The 27,281-nt window shown below is 38.1% G+C and overlaps 1 protein-coding gene across 6 annotated transcripts in view; it reads right to left on the bottom strand.

Moving 5' to 3' along the window:
* Positions 1–25,578, bottom strand: part of glis2b (GLIS family zinc finger 2b) — a 55,250-nt gene extending 29,672 nt beyond the window's left edge. For 2 of the 6 annotated variants that reach the window (XM_017488283.3, XM_017488333.3), the window contains exon 1: positions 24,720–25,578. The gene's annotated coding sequence lies outside the window, so the exon portion shown is untranslated. Of the gene's footprint in view, positions 1–5,823; positions 5,986–6,440; positions 6,510–24,444; positions 24,510–24,719 lie in introns of all 6 variants that reach the window. The other 4 variants (XM_047150648.2, XM_053673921.1, XM_017488308.3 and 1 more) reach the window with 4 other exon arrangements.
* Positions 25,579–27,281: the final 1,703 nt, after the last annotated feature.

Genomic DNA, 27,281 nt, shown 5'->3' with positions numbered 1-27,281 from the left:
TGCCAAAACCGAGAAACGAGTTAGCATTTTAGCGCTCGTTGTGAGCCTTGAGCTCCAGTGCTTGAGCAAGGGGAAATCATGACACTAACAAGTTTCTAAATGGCACTACAGAGGTTGTCAGGGACATTAAACGTTATCACGAGGAACAGGAAAAAACTTTGCAGATAAACTGGTTCAGGTATGCTGTACACAATTCATAATTTACAGGTTTGTAAAAGTTCTCAGGAGCTTGGTGACGGTGACATTGAAGTCAAGCGACTGTGGTGTAGTTCGTTTATAGCATTCGGTTAGCTGTTTATTTCTGGCGATTCTATTTAGGCTTCAAAATTCATAAAAGTTGTGTTCATTTATGAAAATTATCTTGATGGACAAAACGTGTTAGTATTGTAAACTTTTGTTGATCAGAGCTTATTTTTTTGCAATAAACCAAAAGCCTATGTGAAAATCCTATTGGGTTTTTGTTGAGGGAACCAGTGTGATGCTAACTTCCGGGTTCGGGTACAAAATGGTGTCATCCCTGTGTCACCGCTGTATTGGGCGATTTGACTGCGTCTCTCCTCCTGTAAACACTGTTATTGACTTTTCACGCCTGAATTGTTTGAATTTGGTTGCATATTGTTATATTTTATTGCATATTTTCATTTGGTTGATGGCATTTTTATTTTTACTTATCCTATAATTTGCGTACCATTCTATTTATATTTTGCTTCTACGAGGTGATGCACTTTAAGGGTCAGTCTAAGTTGATGCACAGATTTGAACATTAGCAGGAATGTAGCACAACATGGAGGTGAAAGCAGCGGTCGGTTTATTTGAATGTGAAAGTGCAATAAAAATATGTTGTCCCTAAAATCAATGAATAATCGTAATAAATAACCGCGATCTCAATATTGATCAAAGTAATCGTGATTATCATTTTGGCCATAATCGTGCAGCCCTACCTATAGCTGTATGATTTTGTTGTACTGTGCTGCTGCCACATGACTGGGTTATTAGACATTTGCAACATTCACTATACAACTTAATCAGATTATACTGATTTAATGGTGTGTTATCATTCAGTTAGGAACAGTATCTATGATGTATTCTACTGTATATTCTCTATTATATATGTTGATACACAGTAGAAAACAGCCTCTATACATGAAATTATTTTATCCTCAGTAGAGTACAATAAAGTGACTTTGAGCGAGCCTCATCCTCTCTCTAAACACATGATACTCCTGAGATACCAGTGATCCTGACCCCTTCTACTATCCGGACCGGCTTGATCCCACTTGATGCCCTACTTCTGGTTGGAGTTCTCATCACTTGGCAATCACTCACTGCTGCTGGGGATGGCCCCACACGCCTAAAGATACATGAGATTACTTTGGATGGTACCACTTAAAAAACATGAAGATTGCTTTGGACTGCAATTGATACAAATAGGTTTGCACTCAAGTCTCAATCAGTGAACAGCTGATAACTTCAACAAAATACATTTGATTTGAAAACTATAATGAATTTCCTGGTTATACAATTGTACTTTTTGATCATGTAGTACACAGTTATAGAAGGGAATTATTTATAATTGCACTGTTGTATAACTGCATTTGTTGACACCTTAATGAGGATGGGTTCCCTTTTGAGTCTGGTTCCTCTCAAGGTTTCTTCCTCATATTGTCTCAGGGAGTTTTTTCTTGCCACTGTCACCTCTATTGCTCATTATGGATAAATTCATACATTTAAAAATGATATCCTGAATTTACGCATTTCTGTAAAGCTGCTTTGTTAAAAGCATTATACAAATAAAAATTTAATGTAATGTTTGACTGATTGACTCACTTTCAATAGAAATTCTCCTCCACAAAAGCATACAGTATTAATAAATTGTGTGATTATTACCAATAGAGTGTATTACCAATAGACTGTTTCACTTCATCATTAGAGAAGAGTATTAATAAATTCAGTGATTCTGATCACCAACAGAGAGCGGTACCAGTACTTGAGTGACTTCTATTTTCAGTAGGAACAAGATCAGCATTGAAATGAATGTTACTCTCAAATAATATCCGTATCAGCACTTAAGTGGCTCTTATTTTCAATCAGAATCAGCATCACATGTATTTATTGGTCAATATTGACAATACTCATCATTCACCATAGAAAAAGGTATCAGCACTTATAGTAAACACTGTCCAGGGAATGTACTGTGTGGGTAATTCATCTGAAAGAGTTAGAAACCCTTGTCAGGCCTACATGTGGTCTCTACTAGTACCAGAAACTTTTACATTATGTGGACGGCGGGTGCGTATGCACTACCTGGGAAAAAGATTGCACCAGGGTGCACTTTGGGAAGAAGGCAAGCCAGCAGAGGCGGTGTGATGCTCTGGGCAATGTTCTGTTGGGAAATCTTGAGTCCTGGCATTCATGTGGATATTACTTTGACATATAGGATAATATTGGACATATTGGATATTGGATAATTTTCCTCAATAAATAAATGTCCAAATATAATATTTTTGTTTCATTTGTTTAATTGGGTTCTCCTTGATGAAAATCTGATGATGTTTTAGGTCATATTTATGCAGAAATATAGAAAATTCTGAAGAATTCACAAACGTTCAAGCACCACTGCACCTGTGTTAGAATGCCATTGTCACCTGCACTTTGTCTGATGCAGTGGATGCCGTTCTGGGCTTCTCACACACTCTAGGGACGAACATGGGAGGCACAGCAGCTTTTTGTGATGCTAAGCAAATTGCCAGGGGTTTTGTTTGAAGAGAGCAAATAGAAAAGCAATGTTGTGCATGATAAAGTCTTTTCTTTATACGCTCCAACAGATGCAACGGAAAACTGTTGTTGGGTGATTCCCACAGCCGTCCCTGGGTCCAAGAGAGCAAATCTGGCCCCGCTTTCTGGGTGGGAAGGATAGAGGTACTTTCTCCACACACAATCAGAATATCTCTAACCAGTGGTGAGCATGTGTGAGCTCATGTACACAGAAGAGGACAGTTAGCACTTTCCTCAGTGTGTTCAGCTGCTCTCTGAAGTAGCATAAGCAGCTGCTTGAAAACATGCAATGGCTGGCTTTATGTGTTTTAAAGGAAGCACATACTAGCCCTCTCTCTCTAAAATAACACTAGAAAATATCCAACACTATCTTTATACTAAAGCACAATTCACATCTTCACTTTGTAAAAGCGATTTACTAAATAACTTCTGCTTTTTGTCATGGAAATATCAAAGCACTAGTGACTAAGCTTTCAAACATTCACCATAATCATCAGACAAACTCCAACCTCCACAACCCCGGACTTAAAATGCTGCAATTTCACAAGTCATTTCCTCCCTCGCGGTTTATTCTCTCTTTGTCTCTGCCTGTCTCTCTGTGTCTCTTCCTCGCTTGCTCCGTTTCATTCCTCCCCTGCTCTGAACTAGTTCTTGCAGCATCCCTCAGCAGCCAGTGATGCAATCCACATACTCCTGCATGTAATAACAGGGCTTGGTGTCTAAGAAGGCTGAGAATGGCAGTCTGTAATGGTTTCCCATAGGCACAATCACAGAATGAAAACCTCATTTTATAGAATAATATACAAAGTCATTCTGAATTCTTGCTCTAGCATTTCAAGAGGCTCTTTATACTGAAGGGTGTGATAATGGACCCAAAGCTGATGACTGAAAAAAGTGGCAGTCATCATGAAAATGAAAAACAACTACAAAACAGTACAATGACAAACTCGCTTATATTAAACATACAACTTTTGAAAACAAATTTTCCGGCATCGTTTTGTCAGTCAGCTCGCCTCACTCTCGTCACGTGCTAAATGAAATCTGACTACTGCTGATCTGTGCTGTGACTCCGACTCATTCGGCCCATGCTGAATTGAGCAGAAGCATTCAGTTTTTAATTGTAGCGTCCCTTCTCTAACTGAACTAAATACGGGTAGAAATGGCAGGTAATGCATGATGATTCACACCTGTGTCGTATTTCCCATAGTCTACTTGTTTGTGTCTCTTTGTGCTTTCAGGGTCTCCCATAAGCGGCGAGAGTGAGTGAGTGAGAATATGAGAGGGTAAGTGAGAGAGATACCGATTGGCAGAGCTTGCGAGACACACATGCACATGCCAAGAAGCACAAACTTGAACCTTATGGAGCAAAGGCTGCGAGTCCGGGACAAACCCGTTTCCTGTTTTGTTGAGTTTTTTTTTTTGAAAGTGTGCTGAAAAGTGCAGACTGAATAAACAGGAGCCCAGAACTCAGCTAAAAATCTCCCGATTCTTCCACCACACCCTCACGCACAAGGTTCTACTTCCTTTTAATTACTTCTACACTAATTAAAAAACACCACCAATACTTGTTTATTACCTATTAAAAAAGACCCCACTCACTTTCTTGTTTGCACTGTCTGTCTGTACAAGATTTCACACAACCTTTTTATGATTGTTGCAACCAAAAATGTTTGATTTTGCAATGACTTTTTCAAAATTTGCAATGCAACTTGCGGAGTTTCGTGTGAGTTTTTTTTGCGGATTTAATTATCACTTGCTGAGTTACCTTTGTACAATAAATACATTTTTGAGAGCTCCCTGTGTAAATATCACAAACTCAGCCAGGCATTTTCAGCAGCATTAACTCTAAATAGTGATGCACGCTAACTTACCGGTGGTCATTTGGTTTCCTCGCCTCTGGACTGCGACTCTGCAGTCACAATCAAAAGGTCAAAGCAACGAACGTTCACTTTGAAGCGAGTTCAGATTTGAGTGACGACATCGACAGCACAGTCCGCAACGTGAATGGACAATAATTTAACACATGTTGGTTACTCGTATGAATTCTTTTTCTTTTTTTAACACATTTATTGGATAATTTAAACACATGTTGAAACAGTAATAACACAAAAACTGTGTAGGATATTAACACATCCTTTCTGAGTATGTTTCTCCAAGTAAATCTAAAAGTCTGTCCATGTTAAAACCACCACCTCCACCTGAGGCAAATTCAAACAGTTGATTTGACCCAAGGAGCTGGGCTGATGTGTCAGGGTGGGGGAGGGGTGCACTGATTCAACTGTCGGTGAAAATGACCCAGCCACTAAAGCAGCGGTTAGTTTACACAAAACTACCTAAAAAACTACCCAAGACTGAGAAAATAACACAATTAAATGACCCAAAATGCTCAACCCAGTGTTTGGGTAGAAAAAATATAACCCAGCATTTTTTTTTTATTTTTTTTTTTAGAGTGTATATCGCATATGTGGGTAAATGGTCTGCATTTATATAGCACTTTTATCCAAAGCGCTTTACACTGTGTCTCATTCACCCATTCACACACATACTCTCACACCAATGGTAGCAGAGCTGCCATGTAAGGCGCTAACTTGCCATCGGGAGCAACTTGGGGTTCAGTGTCTTGCCCAAGGACACTTCAGCATGTGGAGTCACGTGGACCAGGAATCGAACCGCCAACTCTACGATTAGTAGACAACCCGCTCTACCACCTGAGAGGATTGTGGAGTGTTTGTAGCTTGAGCTGACAAGAGTTGCTTAGAATTTAAAATTAAAAAGTTTTGTTTTTTGCGACTGTCTTTTTTTTTTTTTTTACAACACAGTAGAAGTTACAAGGTAAAATCTAAATGGCAAACCAAATCACTTTAAATAGTACCTATCCACTGTGTGTGTTCCAGTGTATGTTCCTGATGTTATATTTTCTAGATTGACAGCTTGAGTAGTTTTGTCTTTCTCACTTTTTCAGTCCATTCATGTTGATCCATGACTACTGTATGTAAAGAGTAATTATTAATAGTAATTATTAAACATCCAGAAGCATAAAATAAATACCAGTAATTCAGAGAAACATTGTCTATTGTCATGGTCAAGTGTCAGCTGTGGATGGGGAGGAGGTAGATCGAACGGGCAGGTAACTCGATGATTCTCACCGGTATCTCATTAGCCGGAGTTTACTTATGTGTGTCTTTTCATGCCGTCAGAGCCTCCCATAATCTGTTTGAGTGAGAGAGAGAGAGAGAGAGAGAGAGAGAGAGAGAGAGAGAGAGAGAGAGAGAGAGAGAGAGAGAGAGTGCGAGTCCATGTGGTAGAGCTTGCGAGACATACACTCACATATACACATGATAAGAAGTGTGAACTTGAACCTGACGTAGTGAAAGCTGTGAGTGTTTTCTGTTGAGTTTTTGAGCCTGGAGCTCAGTAAACATTTTGCCTGTCTCTCGACTCTTCAACACCCTCACACACCTGGGTTCTAAATATTGTAATGGATTACATAACTGAATATATTTTGAAAGATGTATTCAGTCATCATTACTTTTACAGTACTTTGCCCAACCCTGTCCGAGTCCCATCGAATTACATTGCACATTTTTTAATCTAATTGCTTTTTAAAATTTTAAGTCTAACTAATTTAACAAAATTATTCTGGCCCTGCTGCAAGTAGGTTGTACCTCGACAGATAGCTAAAGTGGTTGAGGACGGAAGGAAAGTCTTCAATTCCACAACGTCAATTTGTGAAACTACAATACAAACACAAAAACACACATTAAGTATAAAGTGTGAATTAAGGTCAATTTTAAGAAGGAAAACACAATTCAGCATTATTACACAAAAGAGAGATAACTATAACCTCCTGCACTAAATACACAGAAAATGTTTTTAAATCCCATGAAGTAATACTTTTAAGCATAGTTGATATTAAATAAACAAAAACTTGGAGATGATGGCCTCTTCGGCATGAGATAAAATAATATGACTCTTTATCTGACAAACATCTCCTGCTGCATCACTGCTGTTGTATAGTGAAACTAAAATGGATGCCATGACCACTAACCCAAGTCAAGTAACACATTTCAACCAATGAAATAAAACTAAGTTAAATGACTACTGAAATAGCCAGAACAAAACTACAGAATACAACAAGTATTTCCTTACAAAAAAACAAAAAAAGTTGACCTAAAAAATCTACCTAAAACATAGAACACAGTTTACATTTTGCATCTATTCATTTCATCCACCCAGCTCAACATTATGTTAAGTCTAAGCTCCAACACTACTTGGAATGATCAATTTAGCATGCACTAGGATTCACTTACTGTACTGTTTGTATAAATACAGGTAGAAGGAAAGGATGAGGTTGACAATCTACCAAGCAGTTCTAGTGATCATTATCGGCTATGGTATTTCAGCTTGGTTTGGCAACCTACAAAAAAGTCAAAATCCAATCTCGGATTGGTCTACTAGTAAAACAGCAATAACTTAAAAATGATAAAATAATAAAATAATAAAATAATCTTACACTCACCTCATGTGCTACATACAGGATATGAATTAATCACATCAGTAAGACTCTAGAGGATTAGAGTTAAAAATACTAACAGATTCCTCAACATATAAAAGGTTATTTTATTCCATTATCAGTGAAACACCTTAACTCAAGAAGACATGTTTTGTATGTTCTGTTGTATTCAAATGTACCGTCTTCTCCGAAACTATTGGAATGGCAAGGCCAATTCATTTGTTTTTGCTATACACCAAAGACATTATGGTTTGAGATCAAATGAAGGATACGAGATGAGAGTTTTTGATTTTGGGTTTTATTTCCTGGTACTTACCAGATGTGTTAAAGAACACAAAACATAGAACCTTTTGTATCAGACTATCCAATTTTTAGGTCAACAAAAGTATAGGAACAGATAAGTCTTGAAGTAACCAACACTTAATATTTGGTTGCAATAACTGAATCAAGACTCATTGACATCATCAAATTGTTGGTTTCTTCTTTTATGATGCTTTTCCAGGCTTTTACCCCACCCTCTTTGAGTTGTTGTTTGTTTCAGGGGGTTTTCCCTTCAGTCTCCTCTTCAAAAGGTCAATACATGTCAATTCAACATGCTCAATTGGGTTAAGGTCTGGTGATTTTACTTGGCAGTCTAAAATCTTCCACTTTTCCCCCTGATAAATTCTTTTGTTGAGTTGGCAGTATGTCTTGAATCATTGTCTCGCTGCATGCTAAAGTTCCTCCCAATTAAACTGAATGCAGTTCTCTGTAACATGGCAGACAAAATGTTCCTGTAAACTTATGAATTAATTCTGCTGCTACCATCATGAGTTACATCATCAATAAAGATTAGTGAGCCAAAAACAAATGAATTCGCCTTGCGGTTCCAATAGTTTTAGAGGGGACTGTATAGGTGGAAGTGGAAGCTCTGCCACAAAGATATGACCCTTTAGCCATATTTCATCTGAGCCATTAGGTGTCACATGTGCAGTCATTCAGAAGTGACAAATCTGAGCTTAGCTGCTCTCACCCTTTTTTGAGTGACTCTAGCTATTGTAAAACATAAAACACAAAGCAAAATTGCTTTTTGAGTATTGTCCAAACTGGTATATTGTGTAAGTATTAGTCTATATATTATATATATATGTGTTTTTTTTTATAGATGCACAAAAAAGCACTGATAATTAAACTACAGTCCTAAATTAATAATAAAATCTCCCTTTCACTGCACCTTATGGTTTCTGTTACTCACTGCTTTTAGGCATATTGTTTTATTTATGTTTACTTTGATCATACCGTTTTAATTGGACATTACAGATCTTAATTGCGCTACACTGTTCATCACCACGTCTAAACTGCAAGTTAGGAGCAACGTGGCCTCGTTACTAACAGATCACTCCTGTTATAATAAATGACATAAGTTACACTGTAAGTGCACAAATACAGCATATAATAACAATAAACTTGAATTAAACTAAACCTTTTAAGCAACTTGCACCAGTTTCCCCAACCCCTTGCAGACCATATAGCATTTTGGATATAAACACAAGTTCATGCTCGTGAATCACTGTCGTATGTCCGTGCTACACAAGCGCCACTTTGTAAAGTTTGATCTTCTTTGCTGTGTTTAATATAAAATGTGCTCCAGCCTTAGAGGACTTGGAGGTTGCACACTTTTTTCCCGCTGTCACTTGATTACGCCTCCATCTGACGGTGACTGAGGTCATGCTAGGAATAAAAGCTAATGCTGACAGACAGTAAGCTGAAGAAATACATTTTCATTGACTCTGGGTATCTGCTAAAATTAGCAGCATCACATTAAGTGCAATACATACTTCCTTGGTTAGTAAAAAACTGCTAGTGTCCCATTTGAGATGATACTACCTTTCTAAACTTCATACACTAGACGGTAGAGTACACAATGCATAGTGTAAGTATTTAGTATTTACTCTCTGATGCGTGTTTTCGAACAGAACTAACGCAATGAGTAAATGTGACCGTGCTGCGTGCAGACCAACTAATGCATAATGAGATTCGTTTACAACAATTTTCATAATCCATTATTATTTTATTGATCAGTTGTTGAAGCTCTACTTAAGTTGCTTTACAACTTAAATGCACTAGCACAGAGTCAGACCCATGGGAAGCAGTGGTCTCACATAATACAAATGGTCCTTGAAAAAACAGGCTGCTTTATGCGATATAAAAGATAAAAAGAATAGTTTTTCCATGTGTATAGTTTGGAAAAAGGATTCCTGTATGCCTCCTGGAGAGACACCTGCAAACAAGCCATTATTCTGGAGAAGACAGGGGGCATACAGGGGGCCAGATCTTGGCCAGCTGTTAGTTCTAGTTCTTTCTAGTATGGAAACTGTGTGTGCACGTGCGCGCATGAGCGTGTGTGTAGAAACTATGTTTGAAAGGCTCAAAATGGGGGGCTTAACAGCAAAACACATCAGGATTGTGGAGAAATACGAAAGGGAAGAAGCACAAACAAATAGACCACAATTACTCTAAAACTGATATGATATGAAAATAGTCATGCTAGTGTTGAGTTGTGGGAACTGTTAACACACAAAAACAGAAAGGGTTGCTGCTTAAGCAGAGGCTTCAGCCTCAGCATGGCCCACCACATAGACACACTCACATTCTCCCCTAGCCATGCATGTGCTCTCTTCTTCTGTGGAGATGCCAGCTGTGCTGCTGTCTGTGGTCTCCAACTCCCCTCACCAAGGGTGCCTGTTTTCTTAGAGCAAGGCCACCGCTCAATGCTACCTCCCCCTCCTGTGCCTGGCAGCCAGACAAGGTCAACATGAAAGGCTTTTCTCTCTCTATTTATTTTGCTCCCTCCCCTCCTGCCTCTCCGTGTTTCTGTGACTTTCTGTGACTTAGCTAAGCTGAGCGACTGGTTTCTAAGAGGATACATCTTCAGTCTTCATCCATACAGAAGGAAAAAGAGTGAAAGGAGAAGGAGCGAGAGAACAAAGTGTAATGGAAGAGAGACTGAATTCATCAGTAGATTTATTATATTTAATTAAACCCAGAAGCCCCTTGAAAAATACTGTACAAATACAGACAGGTAGCTCAATGGGGAGGTTGCTCAATAGATTAATCCTAACCCAGTAGCATTCTCCATTAGGACATCCACATTAGTAAATAAACGACAGCTTGTTTAAACCCTTGACTGAGTACAATGGATGTTAACTAGTTCCTGAAGGGCTGCAGGTTAAAATGTTATTGCTATCACCCTGGTTTAAGAGCTGGGTATCGTTTGAAAATTTTCAATGCAGATACTGATCTGATACCTTAAATTTGATACCGATTTTTTCCCCAATGCCTTTGTTTTAATTATGATAATAAACAAACCACACAATATTGCAACCAGTGCTGATATATCAAATCTAGCTGTGTATACAGTCCTCCCCAAAAGTATTGGAACGGCAAGGCCAATTCATTTGTTGTTGCTATTTGGGTTTTAGATCAAAAGACAAATATGAGAAAACAGATCAGAATTTAATTTCCTGATATGTACATCTAGATGTGTTAAACAACTGAAAATATGGCACCTTTTCTTTGAACCCGCCCATTTTTCACGTGATCAAAAATAGTGGAACATGTGTCTGACAGGTGTTTCCTGTTGCTTATGTGTGCCTGTTAGATTGATGGTTTAAACAATTAATAGCAATTAATGAAAATCTACTACAGATTTGAGCCATGTGTTTCCCCTGTGAAGAATACATTTGTTCTTAAAAAAGATAAACCAACATGAAGACCAGATAGCTGTCTATAGGAGAAAAGCAAGCCATTCTGAAGCAGAGAAAAGAGGGAAAATCAATCAAAGCCATTGTACAAGTATTGGGCAAAGACAAAACAACAATAAGGAATGTCTGGGAAAAGAAAGAATCCACTGACGTGCTAACAACCAGATATGGAACAGGCCGGGCAAGGAAAACAACATCAGTTGATTTCAAACATTGTGAGAGCTGTGAAGAAAACCCCAAAAACAAAACAAAAACTTGAAAAAGAGCAGTCAGTGACATCACCAATAACCTCTATAAGTCAAGGGTGAAAGTATCACAGTCAACAGTGTGAAGAAGACTTTGAGAGCAGAAATATAGAGGCCATATCAAAAGATGCAAACTACTCATTTGTAGTAAGAGTCAGAAAGCCATATTGAAATTCACAAAGATATACAGAAATGAGCCAAAAAAGTTCTGGAACCAAGATTAACCTCTACCAAAGTGATGGAAAGGCCAAGGTGTGGAGAAAGAAAGGATCTGGTCATAATCCAAAACATACAAGCTCATCGGTAATGCATGGTAGTTTCATGGCTCTGGCTTGCATCTCTGCTTATGGAACAAGCCCAGTAATCTTTGCTGATTATGTAACTTATAATGGTAGCAGCAGAATGAATTTGGAAGTCTACAGAAACATTATGTCCTCAAATTTACAGAGAAATGCATCCAATCTAATTGGGAGGTTGACAATGACCCAACACACAGCCAAAACAACAAAGGGTTTCATCAGGAAGAATGAAGGGAGAACCCCCCCACCAAAAAAACAAAAAAAAACAAAGAACAACTGAAAGAAGATGCAGTACAAGTCTGGAAACCCAACACAAATGTAGAATGCAACAGTTACAGTATGTCAGATGGTTGCCAATTTTATGCAGTTATTGCAAGCAAGGTATATGCAACCAAATATTGAGTATTTATTTTATCTGTTTCAATACTTTTGCTCATCCAAATATTGGGTGGCATGACCAAAGGTGACATTTTAAGTTGTTTAACATGTCTAGATGCAAATATCAGGAAATGAAAGCTGAAATTTTTTATCTCAAACCCAAATGTCTGGAGTGTATAGCAAAAACCAAAGAATTGGCCTTGCCGTTCCTTTCATAGGGGAAAGTACGGTGCTGTGAAAAAGTATTTGTACTGATTTCTTTTGTTTTTGTGTGTCTCACATACTATATAGTTTTAGATCTTCAAACAAAATACAACATAAAACAAAGGCAACCTGAGTAAACACACAATACAGTTTTTATTTATTTATTTATTTTACTGAAGCAAAAAAAGTTCTCCAACACTAATCACCAATGTGGAAAAACTAATTGCCCGCTTAAATCTTCTAGGTGAGGTGCACTACTGTGCCGAATTTTTCCATTTGGAGATAATGGCTCTCATTGTGGTCCTTTGGAATCCCAGAGCCTTTGAAATAGCTTTGTAACCCTTCCCAGACTGATGTATTTCAATCACCTTCTTCCTCATCATTTCTGTTATTTCTTTCAATTTTGGCAGAGCGTGTTACTGGGTAAGATCTTTTAACCAACTTCATGCTCTTGAAAAAGTTCTATCTGGGGAATAACTACAGGGCAAATACATTTTCACACAGGCGCAGTTGGTATTAGATAACGTTTTTGCTTCAATAAATAACCATCACTTAAAAACTGTATTGTGTTTACTCAGGTTACTTTTGTTTTATCTTAGACTTTGTTTGATTTTCTGAAACAATTGACTGAGATATACACAAAAACAGAATCAATCAGGATGGGGCCAAACACAGCACCGTATATAAAGCACATAGTCAGGTCCATAAATATTTGGATATTGACAAGGCTAATGTTATTTTAGCTGTTTATCACAGTATATTCGAGCTGACAGTAAATAATAAATATAAAGCTAGTGTCTAAACTAGTATTTATTAGCCTATTAACTACCATATTTTGATTCCATGTTTTAGGTGTTAGTTCAGACAGTACTAAGGCATGTTGTTCTTAAAGTAATCTGTTTGTCCACAGGCAGAACAGGCAAGGGCATCTGTTAAGAGGAGGGAGAAATATATATTTATATATACACACACATACATTTTCAATTTATTGTCTGGGAATAAATATTTGGACATTGACAAACATTGTGCCGTCTCCCACAGTATATTGTCTAGGTTTGTGTTATTTCCTCATCATTTCACGTACAAGTACACAGATATAAGGTCTAGGGTAGATTTTATGTGTGGCATTTGCATTTGGAATATGTTGTTAACTCTCAATATGAAGTCCAAAGATCTGCCACTGCCAGCGAAGTCATTAGGCTGAAAAATCAAAAACCCATCAGAAAGATAGTAAAAGTATGGTCAAACTAAAGTCTGGTCAAATTGGCTATTTGGTACATTCTAAAAAAGAACGAATGCACTGGCGAGCAGAAAATAAAAACCTTCACAAAATTTGGCCAGAACTCAAAGAGGTAGGTGTATCTGTGTCAAACTGCATCATCTGACTTGCTCATTAGGGTTAATTTTTTAAATTAGAAATTACTTTGAAGCTGCTTTTGACAACAGATCTCATTTATCAAGCTGGATGCAAACGTATTTGTGTGTAAATTGTTAATACAAATGTTTACACAAAAAAATGGATATTCATGAAAAATCTTGTGAATTCAGAAAAATGTTTGTATCCTACTCCTGCTCTTGAGTGTGTGTAAATCTACTTATAAAAAGACTAATGTAAACCTCAAATTTATAGACTTACATAATTTACATTTATATCTTTATATTTGGAATATACTGTCAAGTTTAAATTTCTTATTTTCATTACTCTGACAGTAATAAAATCAAGTGTTTATTACTTTTACCTAGCAAGATGTGTTTTTTAATAGAGACTCTGAAGCAATAAATTGCTACAGAGTCTCTACAAAAAAGTTCACTAGGTCAAGGTCTAAGAATACCATCAAGAAAATTTTGTGAAAACCAGTCATTTTATATTATTGGCATTAATTTAATAATATGAAAAATAAAGAAGGCCGGCCAACACAAACCAATAAATTAAGACAAATAAAACTAATCATTTAATTATGATAAAAGAAATGCAGCTGTATAAACAGAGGACAGTCTGGTCTGTCTGCACATAGCTGTAAACTGTAAACAAATGCTGCAGTTAAAGGAATATTTATCTCTCCCTTATTATTAATAATATTATATATTATTAAATATTTTTATTGGCATTGTAGTGATTCAAAATAATTTCTACTTCTGTTTATCTGGCTTTACCCTGAGCCTTGAGTCAAAAAAAACTTCTGTTGGTGTTTCTCAGGCTTTGCCCTGAGAGATCGTTTTGTGCCCACAGCTGTCTGTGCACTTGAACTTTTATGGAGTTTTGTGGGTGTCACTACATGCAAATCAGCTGTACCATGCACGTGTATGGTCATTTACAATGACTGGAGTTCAACATACACATGCAAGTAAGAAAAAAACAGAGCAGTGCTGGTCTTCATGTAGTTGAAAACTCTGCCATATTCTTCATGGGGATAAATCCCGTGTTTAATTGTTTTCCTAAAGGATTAGTATTTTTTAGGGCTATCGTTTTCCTTGGATTATTAGGTACCAAGCAACCGCAGGTGTATAGGCACCGATTGCTTTCATTAGTGTTCTTTATTCGTCTTCCGCTCTTGAGTCTTAAAATTTGTTATGAAATTTGGAACACAGCTAGAGGGCAGTCTCAACAGTAACCATTTTGGAGTCTCTATCTCAAACCCTCTAGCACCACCATGCACTCACATTTATGCCAATAACTTTTGAACTGTAAGGGCTAGAAACAAGCTTCTTTTTTCCTCTGATTCAACTGCAGCCTTTGACATCATTTTCCACCATGAAAATTTTTCCACCAATTTGAATTTACAAAAAAAACTACTTGTTCAAATTCCTCTTAGGCGGTTAATCCAATTTCCACCAAAATTGAATCAGATCATCTTCAGACCGTGCTGGCAAAAAGCTATAAAAGCTTTTGATAGACCCATATATTGCATCAATGAATTCAACGAAGAGCATGCCAAAATGGACGTAACAGGGTGGCCAAAAAACACAAGGCTTGTCTAGATTTAGATTCAGAACGGCATAGTCAAACGATACCAAACGTTCCCATGTCGGCCATTTTGATTTTTGTAGTAAAATGCTATATTTTTTACGAACGCATTAGCATATCGCTAAGAAACTCTGCATGTGTAATTGGCACTATGCCCTGAAAGTACTCAAGAGATTTCGAGACAGCACCACCTTGTGGTCAAAAAGTATAATGAAATTTAAAAATGCTAATAGCTTTTGTACAAGGTTGCCTAATTTAATGAATATGGCCTTGATAGATTCCGTGAGTCATGCCGAGAACAATAAATTAATTATGCCATAATCTGTCGAACTTGCTGTCTGCCATTTTGAATTTCGCTGAAAACCTACTTTTTTTAACTCCTCCTAGACCGTTGGCCCGATTTTCACCAAATTCAATTCAGATCATCTTCAGACCATGCCAGCCAAAAGTGCAAAGGGATTTTTGATATCTCGATTGGTTTCACCATGGCAAGGCAATACATTTATGGCAATTAAAGGGAAACAGGAAGTGTATTTTATCTTCTAAATGCATTGAGTGTAAAATCTGTTTATAAAAAATATGTTAGTCTTTATATTCTGGATTTGTATGCCTTTTAACTGAAACCAGCTTATAAAATTTTGTATTAATAATTTAATATTAAGTAATAGTTTTATAATTAAGTTACTTGAATGAATTCATATCTAAAAAGCATAAGCTATTAAAATTATAAACAAAAAAAAAATATTTAGATGTTAACAGTTCCTCATGATACTTTCATAAGGATATATCCCCTCTACATCTAATCCAGTTTTTTCACCAGCAACAAAGGCCTGCTCAAATTCTGATGCACTGCAACTTTGGGGAATAGAAGCTCATGGAAAGAGGGAGGGAGCTCAGGGCACATAGACGTACAGCTTTACTGACGGGAATGGATTTGCCCAGACATAGCACTGAGCCCAGGCCCAGACTTGAGAAGGCTTTATTTCTGTTGCTGAAAAGCCTCCCTCATACCCTCCCTCTCTCCTTTTCTTACACACACACACACACACACACATCTTTGCTCATTGTAGTTGGGCTGAACTATTGTGGGTAATTCTGGAGAATCCAGGGTGTTGGCCATGCAAGTAAATAATAATATGAAACAGCTGTGCCTCTGTTTTAAGTGCAGGAGCTTTTTCTACAGTAAACTGTTGAGTGCTCAAAGATTCAAAACAATCATGGTGACATGGCCATCTGGAGCCATACATGCTACCCAGACAAACATCTCTTGACATGAGCACCTAATTACATCATTTCCTGTTTTTCTATAGAGGTTCTCTCTGGCTGTGGCACTTTGTTTGAGATATCTCTCCTTCTCCGAAACACAGAAAGGAAAAATAGCTTCAAATAAAGAAGGGGAAAGAAAAAGAGAGGAAAAGTATAACAGAGGTTGCATGTTAGTGGTGTGGACTAAGGCACAGAACTCTGTCTGTATTTATTTTGGACCAAGTTACCACAGCCCCAACCCAAATAGTGGATGAACTGTGGATGGTTGGTGTGAGCCACAGACTATGGAGTTTCACCAAGGTTCTTGGTATCGGGAAAAGGGTAGTTCTTAATTGGTGTGAGGTAGCTATATGGCGGATGCAACACGAAGGACGAGAATCAGCCATTCCAGGAGAAAACTGTAAGGCCACACTGTGATTAGTGGTTAGCATTTAACTGGAGAAGAATGCATGGTCTGGTCCCAGCTTAGGAGGGTCTGGTCTGGCCCTGATCAGTGTGTGACTCAGGCTTCTCTGTTCTCGTATCAGTTCTGAATCGGCCATCCAGAGTTTTGTCTGTCCAGATACACTCCCTTTAGCAGCAATGAGTAAGTATTCTGCACTTCTAAAAAATTCTGCACTAAACTAAAAAATGAGCCTATGAGACACTGACACTGACTTTGCAAGTGAGACAATAAGTGACTTCAACTGTCAAAAAACTTATGTCCTTGTTCAATAGGTAAAACCATGAGGTTTTGCAATAAAGAAAACTGTGCAGGCTACAGTTAAGGCCAAAGGTTTACATACACCTAAGCTAAAGACAAACAATTTTTCACAGCTCAGAGATTTCATATCATTATACAGTTCCTGTGTTAAGTTAATGAATGTATCTATTTTATTTCCATGAGAGGTCATTGGAAAGAGATTTATTTCAGCATTTATTTGCTACACAAGATTTTCAATGGGTCAAATGTTTACATACACTTTGTTCATATTGCCTTTTAATTGCTTGAACTTGAAACAATTGCCTACTGTAGTCTTCCACAAGCTTCTCACAATGTTTTCCCAGAATTTCTGTGCATTCCTCCTGACAGAACTGGTGTACCCAAGTCAGGTTTGTGGGCCCCCTTGCTCATGCTTTTCAGTTCAGTCCACCAATTTTCTATGGGATTCAGGTCAGGGCTTTGCTATAGCCACTCTAACACTTTCACTCTGTTGTCCATAAAGTGCACATATTATACTTTTTTCAGCTATTACCTTTCATGTAATGTGTTATAGAGCTGTTTGTGAATTTAAAAATTCTGCAAAGTTTAAAAAAATCAAAGTGTACAACAAACAGAGTTATTGACTACCAAAAGAAGGAACCGATTCTGAACAGTTGAAACGAGTTGTTAGTAATTCCAGACTTACTTCCTGCACTAACCTACATAGGTTGGTAACAAAAAACCTGCCTCTGGTCTTCACTGGCTGTTCGCGAACAACCTGTACTTTGACACGCCCTTGAACATTACAGTTGAGGTTGTGTCCTGAAAGAGTTAGGTTCATGTCTAGAAGACATTCTTTAAAGCAAAACCACTTTGCATGGACTCACAAAGGATGAGGATGTAAAGCGTCAGTGGTTAAAATTCATTTTAAAACGATACCACAGCAGTTCAACTCCATCTTTCATCTGTGTTCAAGTCATTTCACCGACAACTGCTTCTCCGATCTAGCTTAAGTCAACACGGGATTTGCAAAACTATTATTCATTAAAGATGGGGTCGTACCCACTTTACTTGGACCATCTTGCACCTCTGAACCACAACCTGTAAGTATGATTAATTATTTATGTATACATTTTCTACCGAGTGTTTTGTGCTGTATACATGTACAGCCAGTGCACAGCTGTTAGCCTGTTATCTGTTAGCCACTGCTAACCAGCTAACTCATGTTATTGCCAAACTATGTACAAACTTACCACTGAGAAACATCCTGTTCTCATTGTGCTTGCGATGGTTGTTTGGGTTGAACTTGCGATGTATCACTATCGGACTCTGGTAAAACCCACATTATCACTGAGCTGAAATTCATATATTCTAGTGGCCTTTCCTTTCCGACACGCGCTGTAATCGGTAGACCAATCACAACAGATTGGGACATCTGACCAATCAGAGCAGAGTAGGCTCTCTGAAAGGAGGAGTTTATAATGAATGGATCCTTGAGCAAATCATTTGTGACACTGAGAAAAAGAGGTGATGCTGCATTGTAAATTATGAGAAAATTAAAGTGCTTTTTCTTTTTTTACCTTGGATCCATGTAAACATATTCTATGAGACCTCTAGAGCCATTTTGTTACAACTCAGTCCTGCTGGAAGACCCAGTTTTGACCATGTTTTAACTTTCTGGATGATGAGCTTGCTGCAATATTTCTATATAATCCTCTTTCCTCATGATGCCATCTATTTTCTGAAGTGCAAAAGTCCTTTTTCCAGCAAAACATGCCCACAACATGATGCTGCCACCCCCATGCTTCACACTTGGAATGGGGTTCTTCGGCTTAAAATCCTCACCCCTTTTCCTCCACACACAGAGTGGATCATTATGGCCAAACAGTTAAATTTTTGGTTTCACGCAATCAGAGAACACTCATCCAAAAGGATGATCAATCTGGCTTTTTAGGCTAGTCTTATGCTACATTTGATTTAATTCGGAAGTTTTAAGTCAGCTCGTAATGATGCAATATTTGAGCACCATGCGTTCAAGGTATAAAGTGGTGGAAAAAACATGGATGACTCCATACTTGTCTTTTGTTAGCAACAAGCTAGCCAGCTAACTGTGATGAGTAAAGGTGTTACGATTCACTCATTTTGTCGATGCACTGGTTATTAATCTTCACGATCTATATGCATCAATGATGGAGTATGATTTCTGATTCAATAATCGTTAGTGCCTCTCAATTATTGATTTAAAATGCTAAAAATCAAATGCATCCAGATTATTTTATGTAGGTCACAATATTTAAACGAATTATTACTGTAGGTTATCTTGCCAAACTGGTGTGAATGGCAGGCGCAGTGTATTACATCATTACTGACAGACTACAGCAAGTTTATTAGCTAAAGCGGTGCACAAAAGAGTTGTGCAGTGAGCCCGAAATCTGCAAGGCACCAGCTAATGTGGAAAAAAAAGTTTGGGAACACTTTGGTTTTCACAAAAGACATGGAAAACTGGACAAATCACTTGTAGTTTGCATACATTGTAAATTCAAGTTAAGTATTTTGGGAATATGACAAACCTCAGCAACCATTATCTGAAGAAGCAAATGGCGCAGTTGCTACTTTAAGTTCAGATATGGTAAGGTCTAATCCACCTAAACTATTTGGTCTGAATCTTCCCGAAAACTCCACTCGAACTCAAAGTATATAACTGCATCCATTGCCAGGTTTATATGCATGGATATGCACCCTATTGTGAGCTGTTTTAAATGTGTTTTTGTGAATTCCTGATAGTTTTTTTAAATTGCACTTTTTATTCCTGCTTGCCTATATGTTCAGGAAATTTAGGCAATGTTTACTTTTCATGAAATAAAAACTTTATGCAATTAACAGTTTGTCATATTTTTCCTTGCTCGAGATACATTTGAAGTTAAATACTGTAAATAATACATTTTAAAAAGTTACTGAATTGAATTGCTGAATTGAATCATTGTTAAGTGAATCGAATCATTCTGAATTTTCCAAAAATCACTTCTGAATCAGATTGGAAACCAATGAATCGTGAATCGAATCGATTCGCTGTGAACCCAAAGATGAGTGATATTTATTTTCCTCCTCAACACATCAAACTGCATAGTCAATGTTAAAGATTTAACAAGTGAATATAATATGTCTCTATGTTCACTGATCTAAAGCAAAAACTTGTATATACAGCATAACTCATTTAAAAGGTAAGAAGTGCTACTTTCATTACATTGGATGCTGTGTGCAGCTATGTTCATTTGAAGCCATTCCCTGATCTCAGGTTGAGAAGATTAGACAAAGTTCCTGAGTAGGAATTTTGAGTTGAAGGGGCATTTTTTGCCTTTTCATGGTCAAAAGCCAGGAATTATGAGTTACGACCTCTAGCTGAAAACAGTAGTAGAGTAGGGGCTTCATCCTTGCGCAAGTCTTTCAGGTCATGTCATTGGAGAACACTGTTAATGGTAAATGCATATACTTTGGTACCTGGTGCCTCAAACTCCTTCACCAGGTCATTTGTTGTTGTCTTGGGGTTTAGTTGAACCTTTCAGACCAAAGTTTGTTCATCCCTGGGAGCTCATTTGTGCCTCTTCTTGAACAATGCAGTGTCTGTGCAGTCTCAAGATTTTTATGTTTGCATACAACTGTTTGTGGAACCTTCAGTTGTTTGGAAATTGCTATTAAGGAGGATAAAAACTTGTGGAAGGTTTTTTCCTGAGGTCTTCCCTGAGTTGCTTGGATTGTTTTCATTATCAAGGGCAAAATGGCACCGTCTCTAATGGTAGGCCATTTTATAGTCCCAGCTATGCTAATAACTGACCAACCAGAAGTTTCTAATAGTCATTGCATCCATTTCTGGAATATTCCAGACTGTTTAAAAAGAGAGTCAATTTCATGTATGTACACTTTTGGCCCACTAATTCTTATACAGTGAATTAAAGCTCTCTCATTAAATGATTGTTTTAAAAAGGACCTCTGATATAAACAAAGTATACACCCTAACTGTCTTGCCAAAAGAAATGTCTGGTAACATGAAATGAGTGGAGTTGTGAAAAACTGAAATTGGATATAAATATGTAAATTTTTGGATTCAACTGTAAGTGACATGCATAAACAAAGAAAATTCAAACAGCATTAATTAGACCTACAGCAAGAGCTTTCTCTCTGCTCACTCCAACTATGAAATTATTTGACTGCTACCTTCACAGCAGATTATTACAGTTTTATCATTTACCCACAGTCATTCTCAACCAGTCAGGTGACCCTGTCTAAGAATCTCCTAAAACTTGAACCTTGAAGCTTCTGTCAGGAATCAGCAGGTTAGATCACTTGCTATGGTGTTCACGTGTTACTATGCCACACTAAACTTTTTGTACAGTTGGATCCATAAGTATTTGGACAGTGACACTCTTCGTAATTTTTCCTCTGTATCCCACCACAATGGATCTGAAATGAAGCAATCAAGATGTGATTGAAGTGTAGACATTCAGCTTTAATTCCAGATAATTACAGGTAATACAGTCCCTATTTTCATAGGCTCAAAAGTAATTGGACAAGCTAACAATTAGAAATAAAGATTATCAATAACCATCCTTAAGGACTGTCAATGACTGTCTGAAATCTGGAACCCATGGACATCCCTAACTGCTTAGATGCTTTGCCAGGCCTTTACTGCCGCTGTATTCAGTTGCTAGCTTCGCCTTCAGAAGCTCTTGGGTTGTTTTCGCAGTATGTTTTGGGTTATAATCCATCTGTACTGTGATGTGCCATCCTATCAGTTTTGCAGCATTTGACTGAATCTGAGCAGAATGTTTAGCTCTATAAACTTCAGAATTCATCCTGCTACTTCTATCAGGAGTCACATAATTAATGAACACGAGTAACCCAGTTCCACTGGTAGCCATAAATACCCATGCCATAACACAGCGTCCACCATGTTTGACACATGTGGATCATGAACCCTTCCTTGCCTTCTCCATACTCTTCTATTCCCATCATTCTGGTACAAGTTAATCTTGATTTCATCTGTCCAAAGAATCTTCTTCTAGAACTGGGCAGGCTTTTAAATGTTTTTTAGCAAGGTCTAACCAAGCCTTCCTGTTCTTTAGTGTTGCCAGTGGTTTGTGTCTTGAAGTATACCCGAAGTATTTATAGTCATGAAGGTGTCTCTTGATTGTACACTTTGACAATGAGGCACCTATCTCCTTAAGTGGTCTTGACTTGGCTAGATGCTGTTTAGGGGTTTTTCTTCACCAAGGAAAGAATTCTGCAATCATCTACTTTAGTGGTCTTCCAGTCATTCTGGTGTTGCTGAGCTCACCAGTGCATTCCTTCTTTTAGGAATGTAGCAAATTGTTTCTGCTGTCTCTCTGATAAGTCTGTTTCGTTTTTTTCAACCTAATGATGGCCTCTTTGGACTGCATATCGAGTTCTGAGTTGAGTTCCCATGAACAGCTACCAAATGCAAATTCAACACTTGGAATCAACTCCAGACCGTTTATTTCCTTAATATGTCATGAAATACAAGGAAAATAGGCCACACCTGGCCATGAAACTGTTTATCTGTCAATTGTCCAATTGCTTTTGAGCCTGAGAAAATGGATGGACTATGTAAAAAATGGCTGTAATTCCTAAATGGTTAATGCAATATTTTTGTTAAAATTAAATCAAAGCTGAAAGTCTACACTTAAAGTTTACACTTGATTACTTAATTTCAAATCCATATGGTGGTGTACAGTGGCAAAATTATGAAAATTGTGTCACTGTACTAATATAAAATGACCCAACTGTATGGCAAAAAACTGTCCACTAAAATTTTATGATCATGACAGGTCAATTATACAAGTGATTTTAATTTATTACATAATTTATATTATATTCAGATTTTCTTAAACTCCTATATTTAAAGCACTTTACAAATTTAGTATTAAAATGATGTGGTACATAAATAAATATTACTATTGTTTTTCCAATTCTGTACCACTTACAAGTTCCAATGGGTTTCAGCAATGTGTTTCTGCTTTCCATTTGACCCCCTCCCAGTTCCATATAAGCTGTAGCCAGATTTGGTGCTCCTTGTCAGTCACTAAAGTAACAACCTGCCTAATGGTCAAATATTCACTGCACTTCTTTTGGGTGGGCCTGGTTTGACCTTGTTTTCTCAACTAGGGAGGAATAAACACTGTGTTCACTAACAAGGCCCCTTACTGGGCCCTCCAGCTCCTCAGAGTTGCCAAATGTCTCAAATTCCCAAAACTTTCATTGTGGCTTTGATGACTGTGGTTCATATTAACTGTGGTATTCATCAGTACTTAAGAATGATTCTCTTTGATTTTTCACTGTGGAAGTGAAGGACTTTGAAGGACTAGCAAATGGATCCAAGATGAATTCAGCTGCTTCATCACAGAAATATATGCCAAGGATTACATTACAAAAAATATTTTATATATATATATATATATATATATATATATATATATATATATATATATATATCTCAAAACCTGCATTACTTGCCTACTGTTTGAACTTCAGGTAAAGAATTATGGTCACTTCTGCACCTCTAAATTCAAACCCAGTGCACATATATGACCATACTTCACATAGTTCTAAATGAACTACAGACTTTTATCTAGATTTTGATTTATTTACCATACGGAATTCGCCAAATCTGCACCAGTATGTGCTTTAATCTATAGACTATCTATCTGTTTTATGGATGTTTCATTTCTGTTGTTTTCTGAGTGCACTGTAGCAATTTCCTAAGGACGGCTGAATATGACATACCTATGGCTGTAGAGTATATGAATGAATAGGTTATTAAGCACATTATTAGAGCATACCGAAAGGCAAATCAGAGTGGTTTAGTCAAACAGTGGAGAATATGGCCAAAAAGAGTGAAAGGGTCTCAAAGGCGTCAAAATATTTACCCTCACCTGTATGGACAAGCAACGCAATGCCAAGATTTTGTACTGCTGCAACAATCAGAGAACTAATTCTCACAGTGTGACAAAGTACTTAACCAAAGGATGCTATGCTCCGGACCATGTACTTATCCTTGAATTTCAGATTCTCTTCGTCATTTGATTAATTACTTCCTGACGTGCAGGCTCTGCTGCATTCAAGCCATGTGTGGCCACCAATGACAACAGTCTCTGATCCAAGGGCTCAAACTCAATGCACTCCTCAATTAAGCCCAGGGTTTGTGGAGTCGCCTAACTGCTGCAAAACACTCTTCATTCACTGCACATCATCGTCGCCAACGAGGCTAAGCTGCACCGTCATCTTTCCAGGCTGAGCTTCTATTCATGTATTTCTGTCTGAACAGACAAGTCACCAAAGAAGGCTTACATCAACATTTACCCCTTAATTGGTGGATAACTGTGTCTCTGCACTACCAAGAAGGTCCACGTAGCCGACACGGTAAACTGCGAGCCAAATGAAACAAACAATCATTAGAAAATGGGTCATTCACAATAGCTAGAAGTGACAGCTTCACACATCTCAATAAAACTACAGCCACGTCGTGGAGCCTCAAATATTTGTCAACAGCTGAGGAGACTGTGTGTGAGGACAATACAACATCAGTGGGATACAGTCCACATTTAGGGTTAGTGAGTTTGTGAAGGCGGACTTACCTTTGGAGAAACTGAGAGATGAATATGGTCAAGCTGGCTTCGATTCGAAGCGTCGTAAAACTTTCCTATGAGAGTGGTTATACAAATTCCTTTGTTTAGTTTTGTTTTTAAAGGTGTTTTTTTTATTATTATTTATTTTATAATCGTCCGTCGGTGAACCGGGTTATTCTGTACGCCTGAATACACGTCGCGTCACCGTTCAGCAATCTGGCTCTATAGCGGTCTACTGTCAGACCATTGTCGTTATAAAACGTACAGGAGCAACAAAAATAAGGAGAAAACTGCGCAAAAGCTTAACAAATGGTTAAAGAAAAACGCAAAACCGACCGTGACAAAAGAAACAGGGCGATAAACAGCCTAGTTAACGTTACTTTTCAGGAATAAGATGATTACTCTCAGTCGAGAACCTAACTGTGTCAACACTTGAAACAGTGTCTGTAATCTTCATAGGTTGAAGTCCAGTAACTGCGGTCATAAGAAAAAAACAACCGTTGTCGATTTTTTTTTCTGAGGCTCAAGGTGCATCGCGTATTAGCAAAGCTTGGTCAAGTGGTATTTTCTTTTGGTGGTCGTTCTCTTGGGGGGTCTTAAAGGAGGGAGGGAGGGAAGGAGGGGGCCGCGCAGGGCGAGAGAAAGAAGAGATGTCTTGTCCAGATAATATCTCCTTAAAACGTATTTCCTCTCTAGTGTCTCCTCGTTCTTTTTCTTGTTTTGTTGAGGAAATAGACGCACTAAGCTGGTGGAATCAGCTATCCCCCCCCCACGGACTCGAGCCCGTGTGCGGTGTCTCCCTCCCGGTACGGAGCGGACACTGGCCCTGACTCCCTCACCCAAACTTGCTCCCAGTCTGCCCACTCTGCGCATGCGCACTGCTCCGCCCCGTCAGCTGGGCCGTACTCGGCTCTCCCTCTCTCCCTCCGCCTTGCCACGACGCGGCCACGTCCCAACCCGCGCACTACAGCCACAAGTGTAAACCAGCACGCCACCTAGGCGTCCCAAACCGCACACTACTGCGCTGCTTAGTATATAAAACCATAGGACGCCACCACATAATCAATATTTTGTCTGTATAGCAGTATCTTTTAAACCTCTTTCAGAAACCAAGATAGAAAAGTATCAGCAAAGGGGCTGATTCTATTCAGTTTCAATATTCTGAAACGACAGAATATACTTTTAAATGCTTTTAGTTCAACTCATTTACAAGTGTACATTTTGTCTTTCAAATGCACCAGATAAATCTAAAGCATCTAAAGTGCAATTTTCATGTGAAATGAGGCTTTACTGAAAAAAAGTTACATCTCCAAACAAGTAAAAAAAATTTTTTTTAAACATACAGCAATAATAGCTACTGTATATAATATAAAGGTAAATTTGAGGTGGAAAAGAGGGAATTTGACACATCATTTAACAATTAAATGAAATGAAACATCTCTTTTTGGTCTCTGCTGCTGGTCTTGATTTACATTTACATTTATTATTATTAACAGAGGCAAAAAAATATATATACTACAAGCATATCGCTGATAGGAATCAAGTGCAATCTCTGATTAAATTGTTTTGAGAAACAGTCAAATCAACTACACACTACAAATCAACCACTACACTACACTACAATGTGCAATCTACAACATACTCAAGGAAGATTATCGGAAAAGTGCTAAGAACATAGAGGCAGCATGTCCCAAAAAGACAGGTTACATGAAGGACTGAGGGGTTGTACTACTCTGATCATCAGAGTTCATGCATCACATTGAAAATACCTTGCAGAGGTGAACCAGAGAAAAAGGGTCATTCTGGAAATGACAGAGGGGCTCCAGGGGAACACCATGACCTGCGACAATTTTCTCACCTCCTATGCACTGGCAGAGGAGATTCTGAAGAGGAAGATGGCCATAGTTGGTACAATTTGCAAGAACAATCCAGAGCTTCCCCCACAGCTGCTGCAGACAAAGCATAGAACACTCCTGTCCAACCTCTGCTTTCAGTAAGATGCACACAGCAGTATCTTATATAACCAAATGTGGGAAGAATTTGCTGCTCCTTAGCACCAAGCACCACGAGCTGGCTGTGAGCGACACTGAGAAAAAGAAGCCAGTGATCATCACAGACTACAACCATTGCAAAGTGTCGACAACCTGGACAATGTATGTGCCATTATGCTTCAGTTACACAGACATTTATTCTTACTGCATAGTGCTTTTATTATTCAGTATTTTTTTGTATTTATATACACAATATTATATTTTTGTGAATGATGAGGAGAAGAATATTGTGGTTTTTCTTTCACAGGTTGTTGGCACCTACATGTGTAGGAGAAGAACATGTCAGTGGCCAGTGTTTCTCTTCTATAACCTTGTGTATGTCTCAACCTACAACTCATTTGTACTGTGGTCAGTCGCGGAACCAGAGCAAAACATTCAGACTGGGGCTGTTTTTGGAGGAACTGTGGGAAATGCGTGTGATGCCTCAAATGTCACAGAGACAGTGAATCCCCCCTCCATCTGCCTCCACCATGGTGGAGGATCAACAGCAGAGAGACCCAAGCACCAAAAAGTGGAAGTT

This window comes from Ictalurus punctatus, chromosome 2 (assembly GCF_001660625.3).
Source record: "Ictalurus punctatus breed USDA103 chromosome 2, Coco_2.0, whole genome shotgun sequence".
Lineage (NCBI taxonomy): Eukaryota > Metazoa > Chordata > Actinopteri > Siluriformes > Ictaluridae > Ictalurus > Ictalurus punctatus.
The sequence above is the reverse complement of the archived record's forward strand: the minus strand, read 5'-3'. Positions and strand labels throughout refer to the sequence as shown.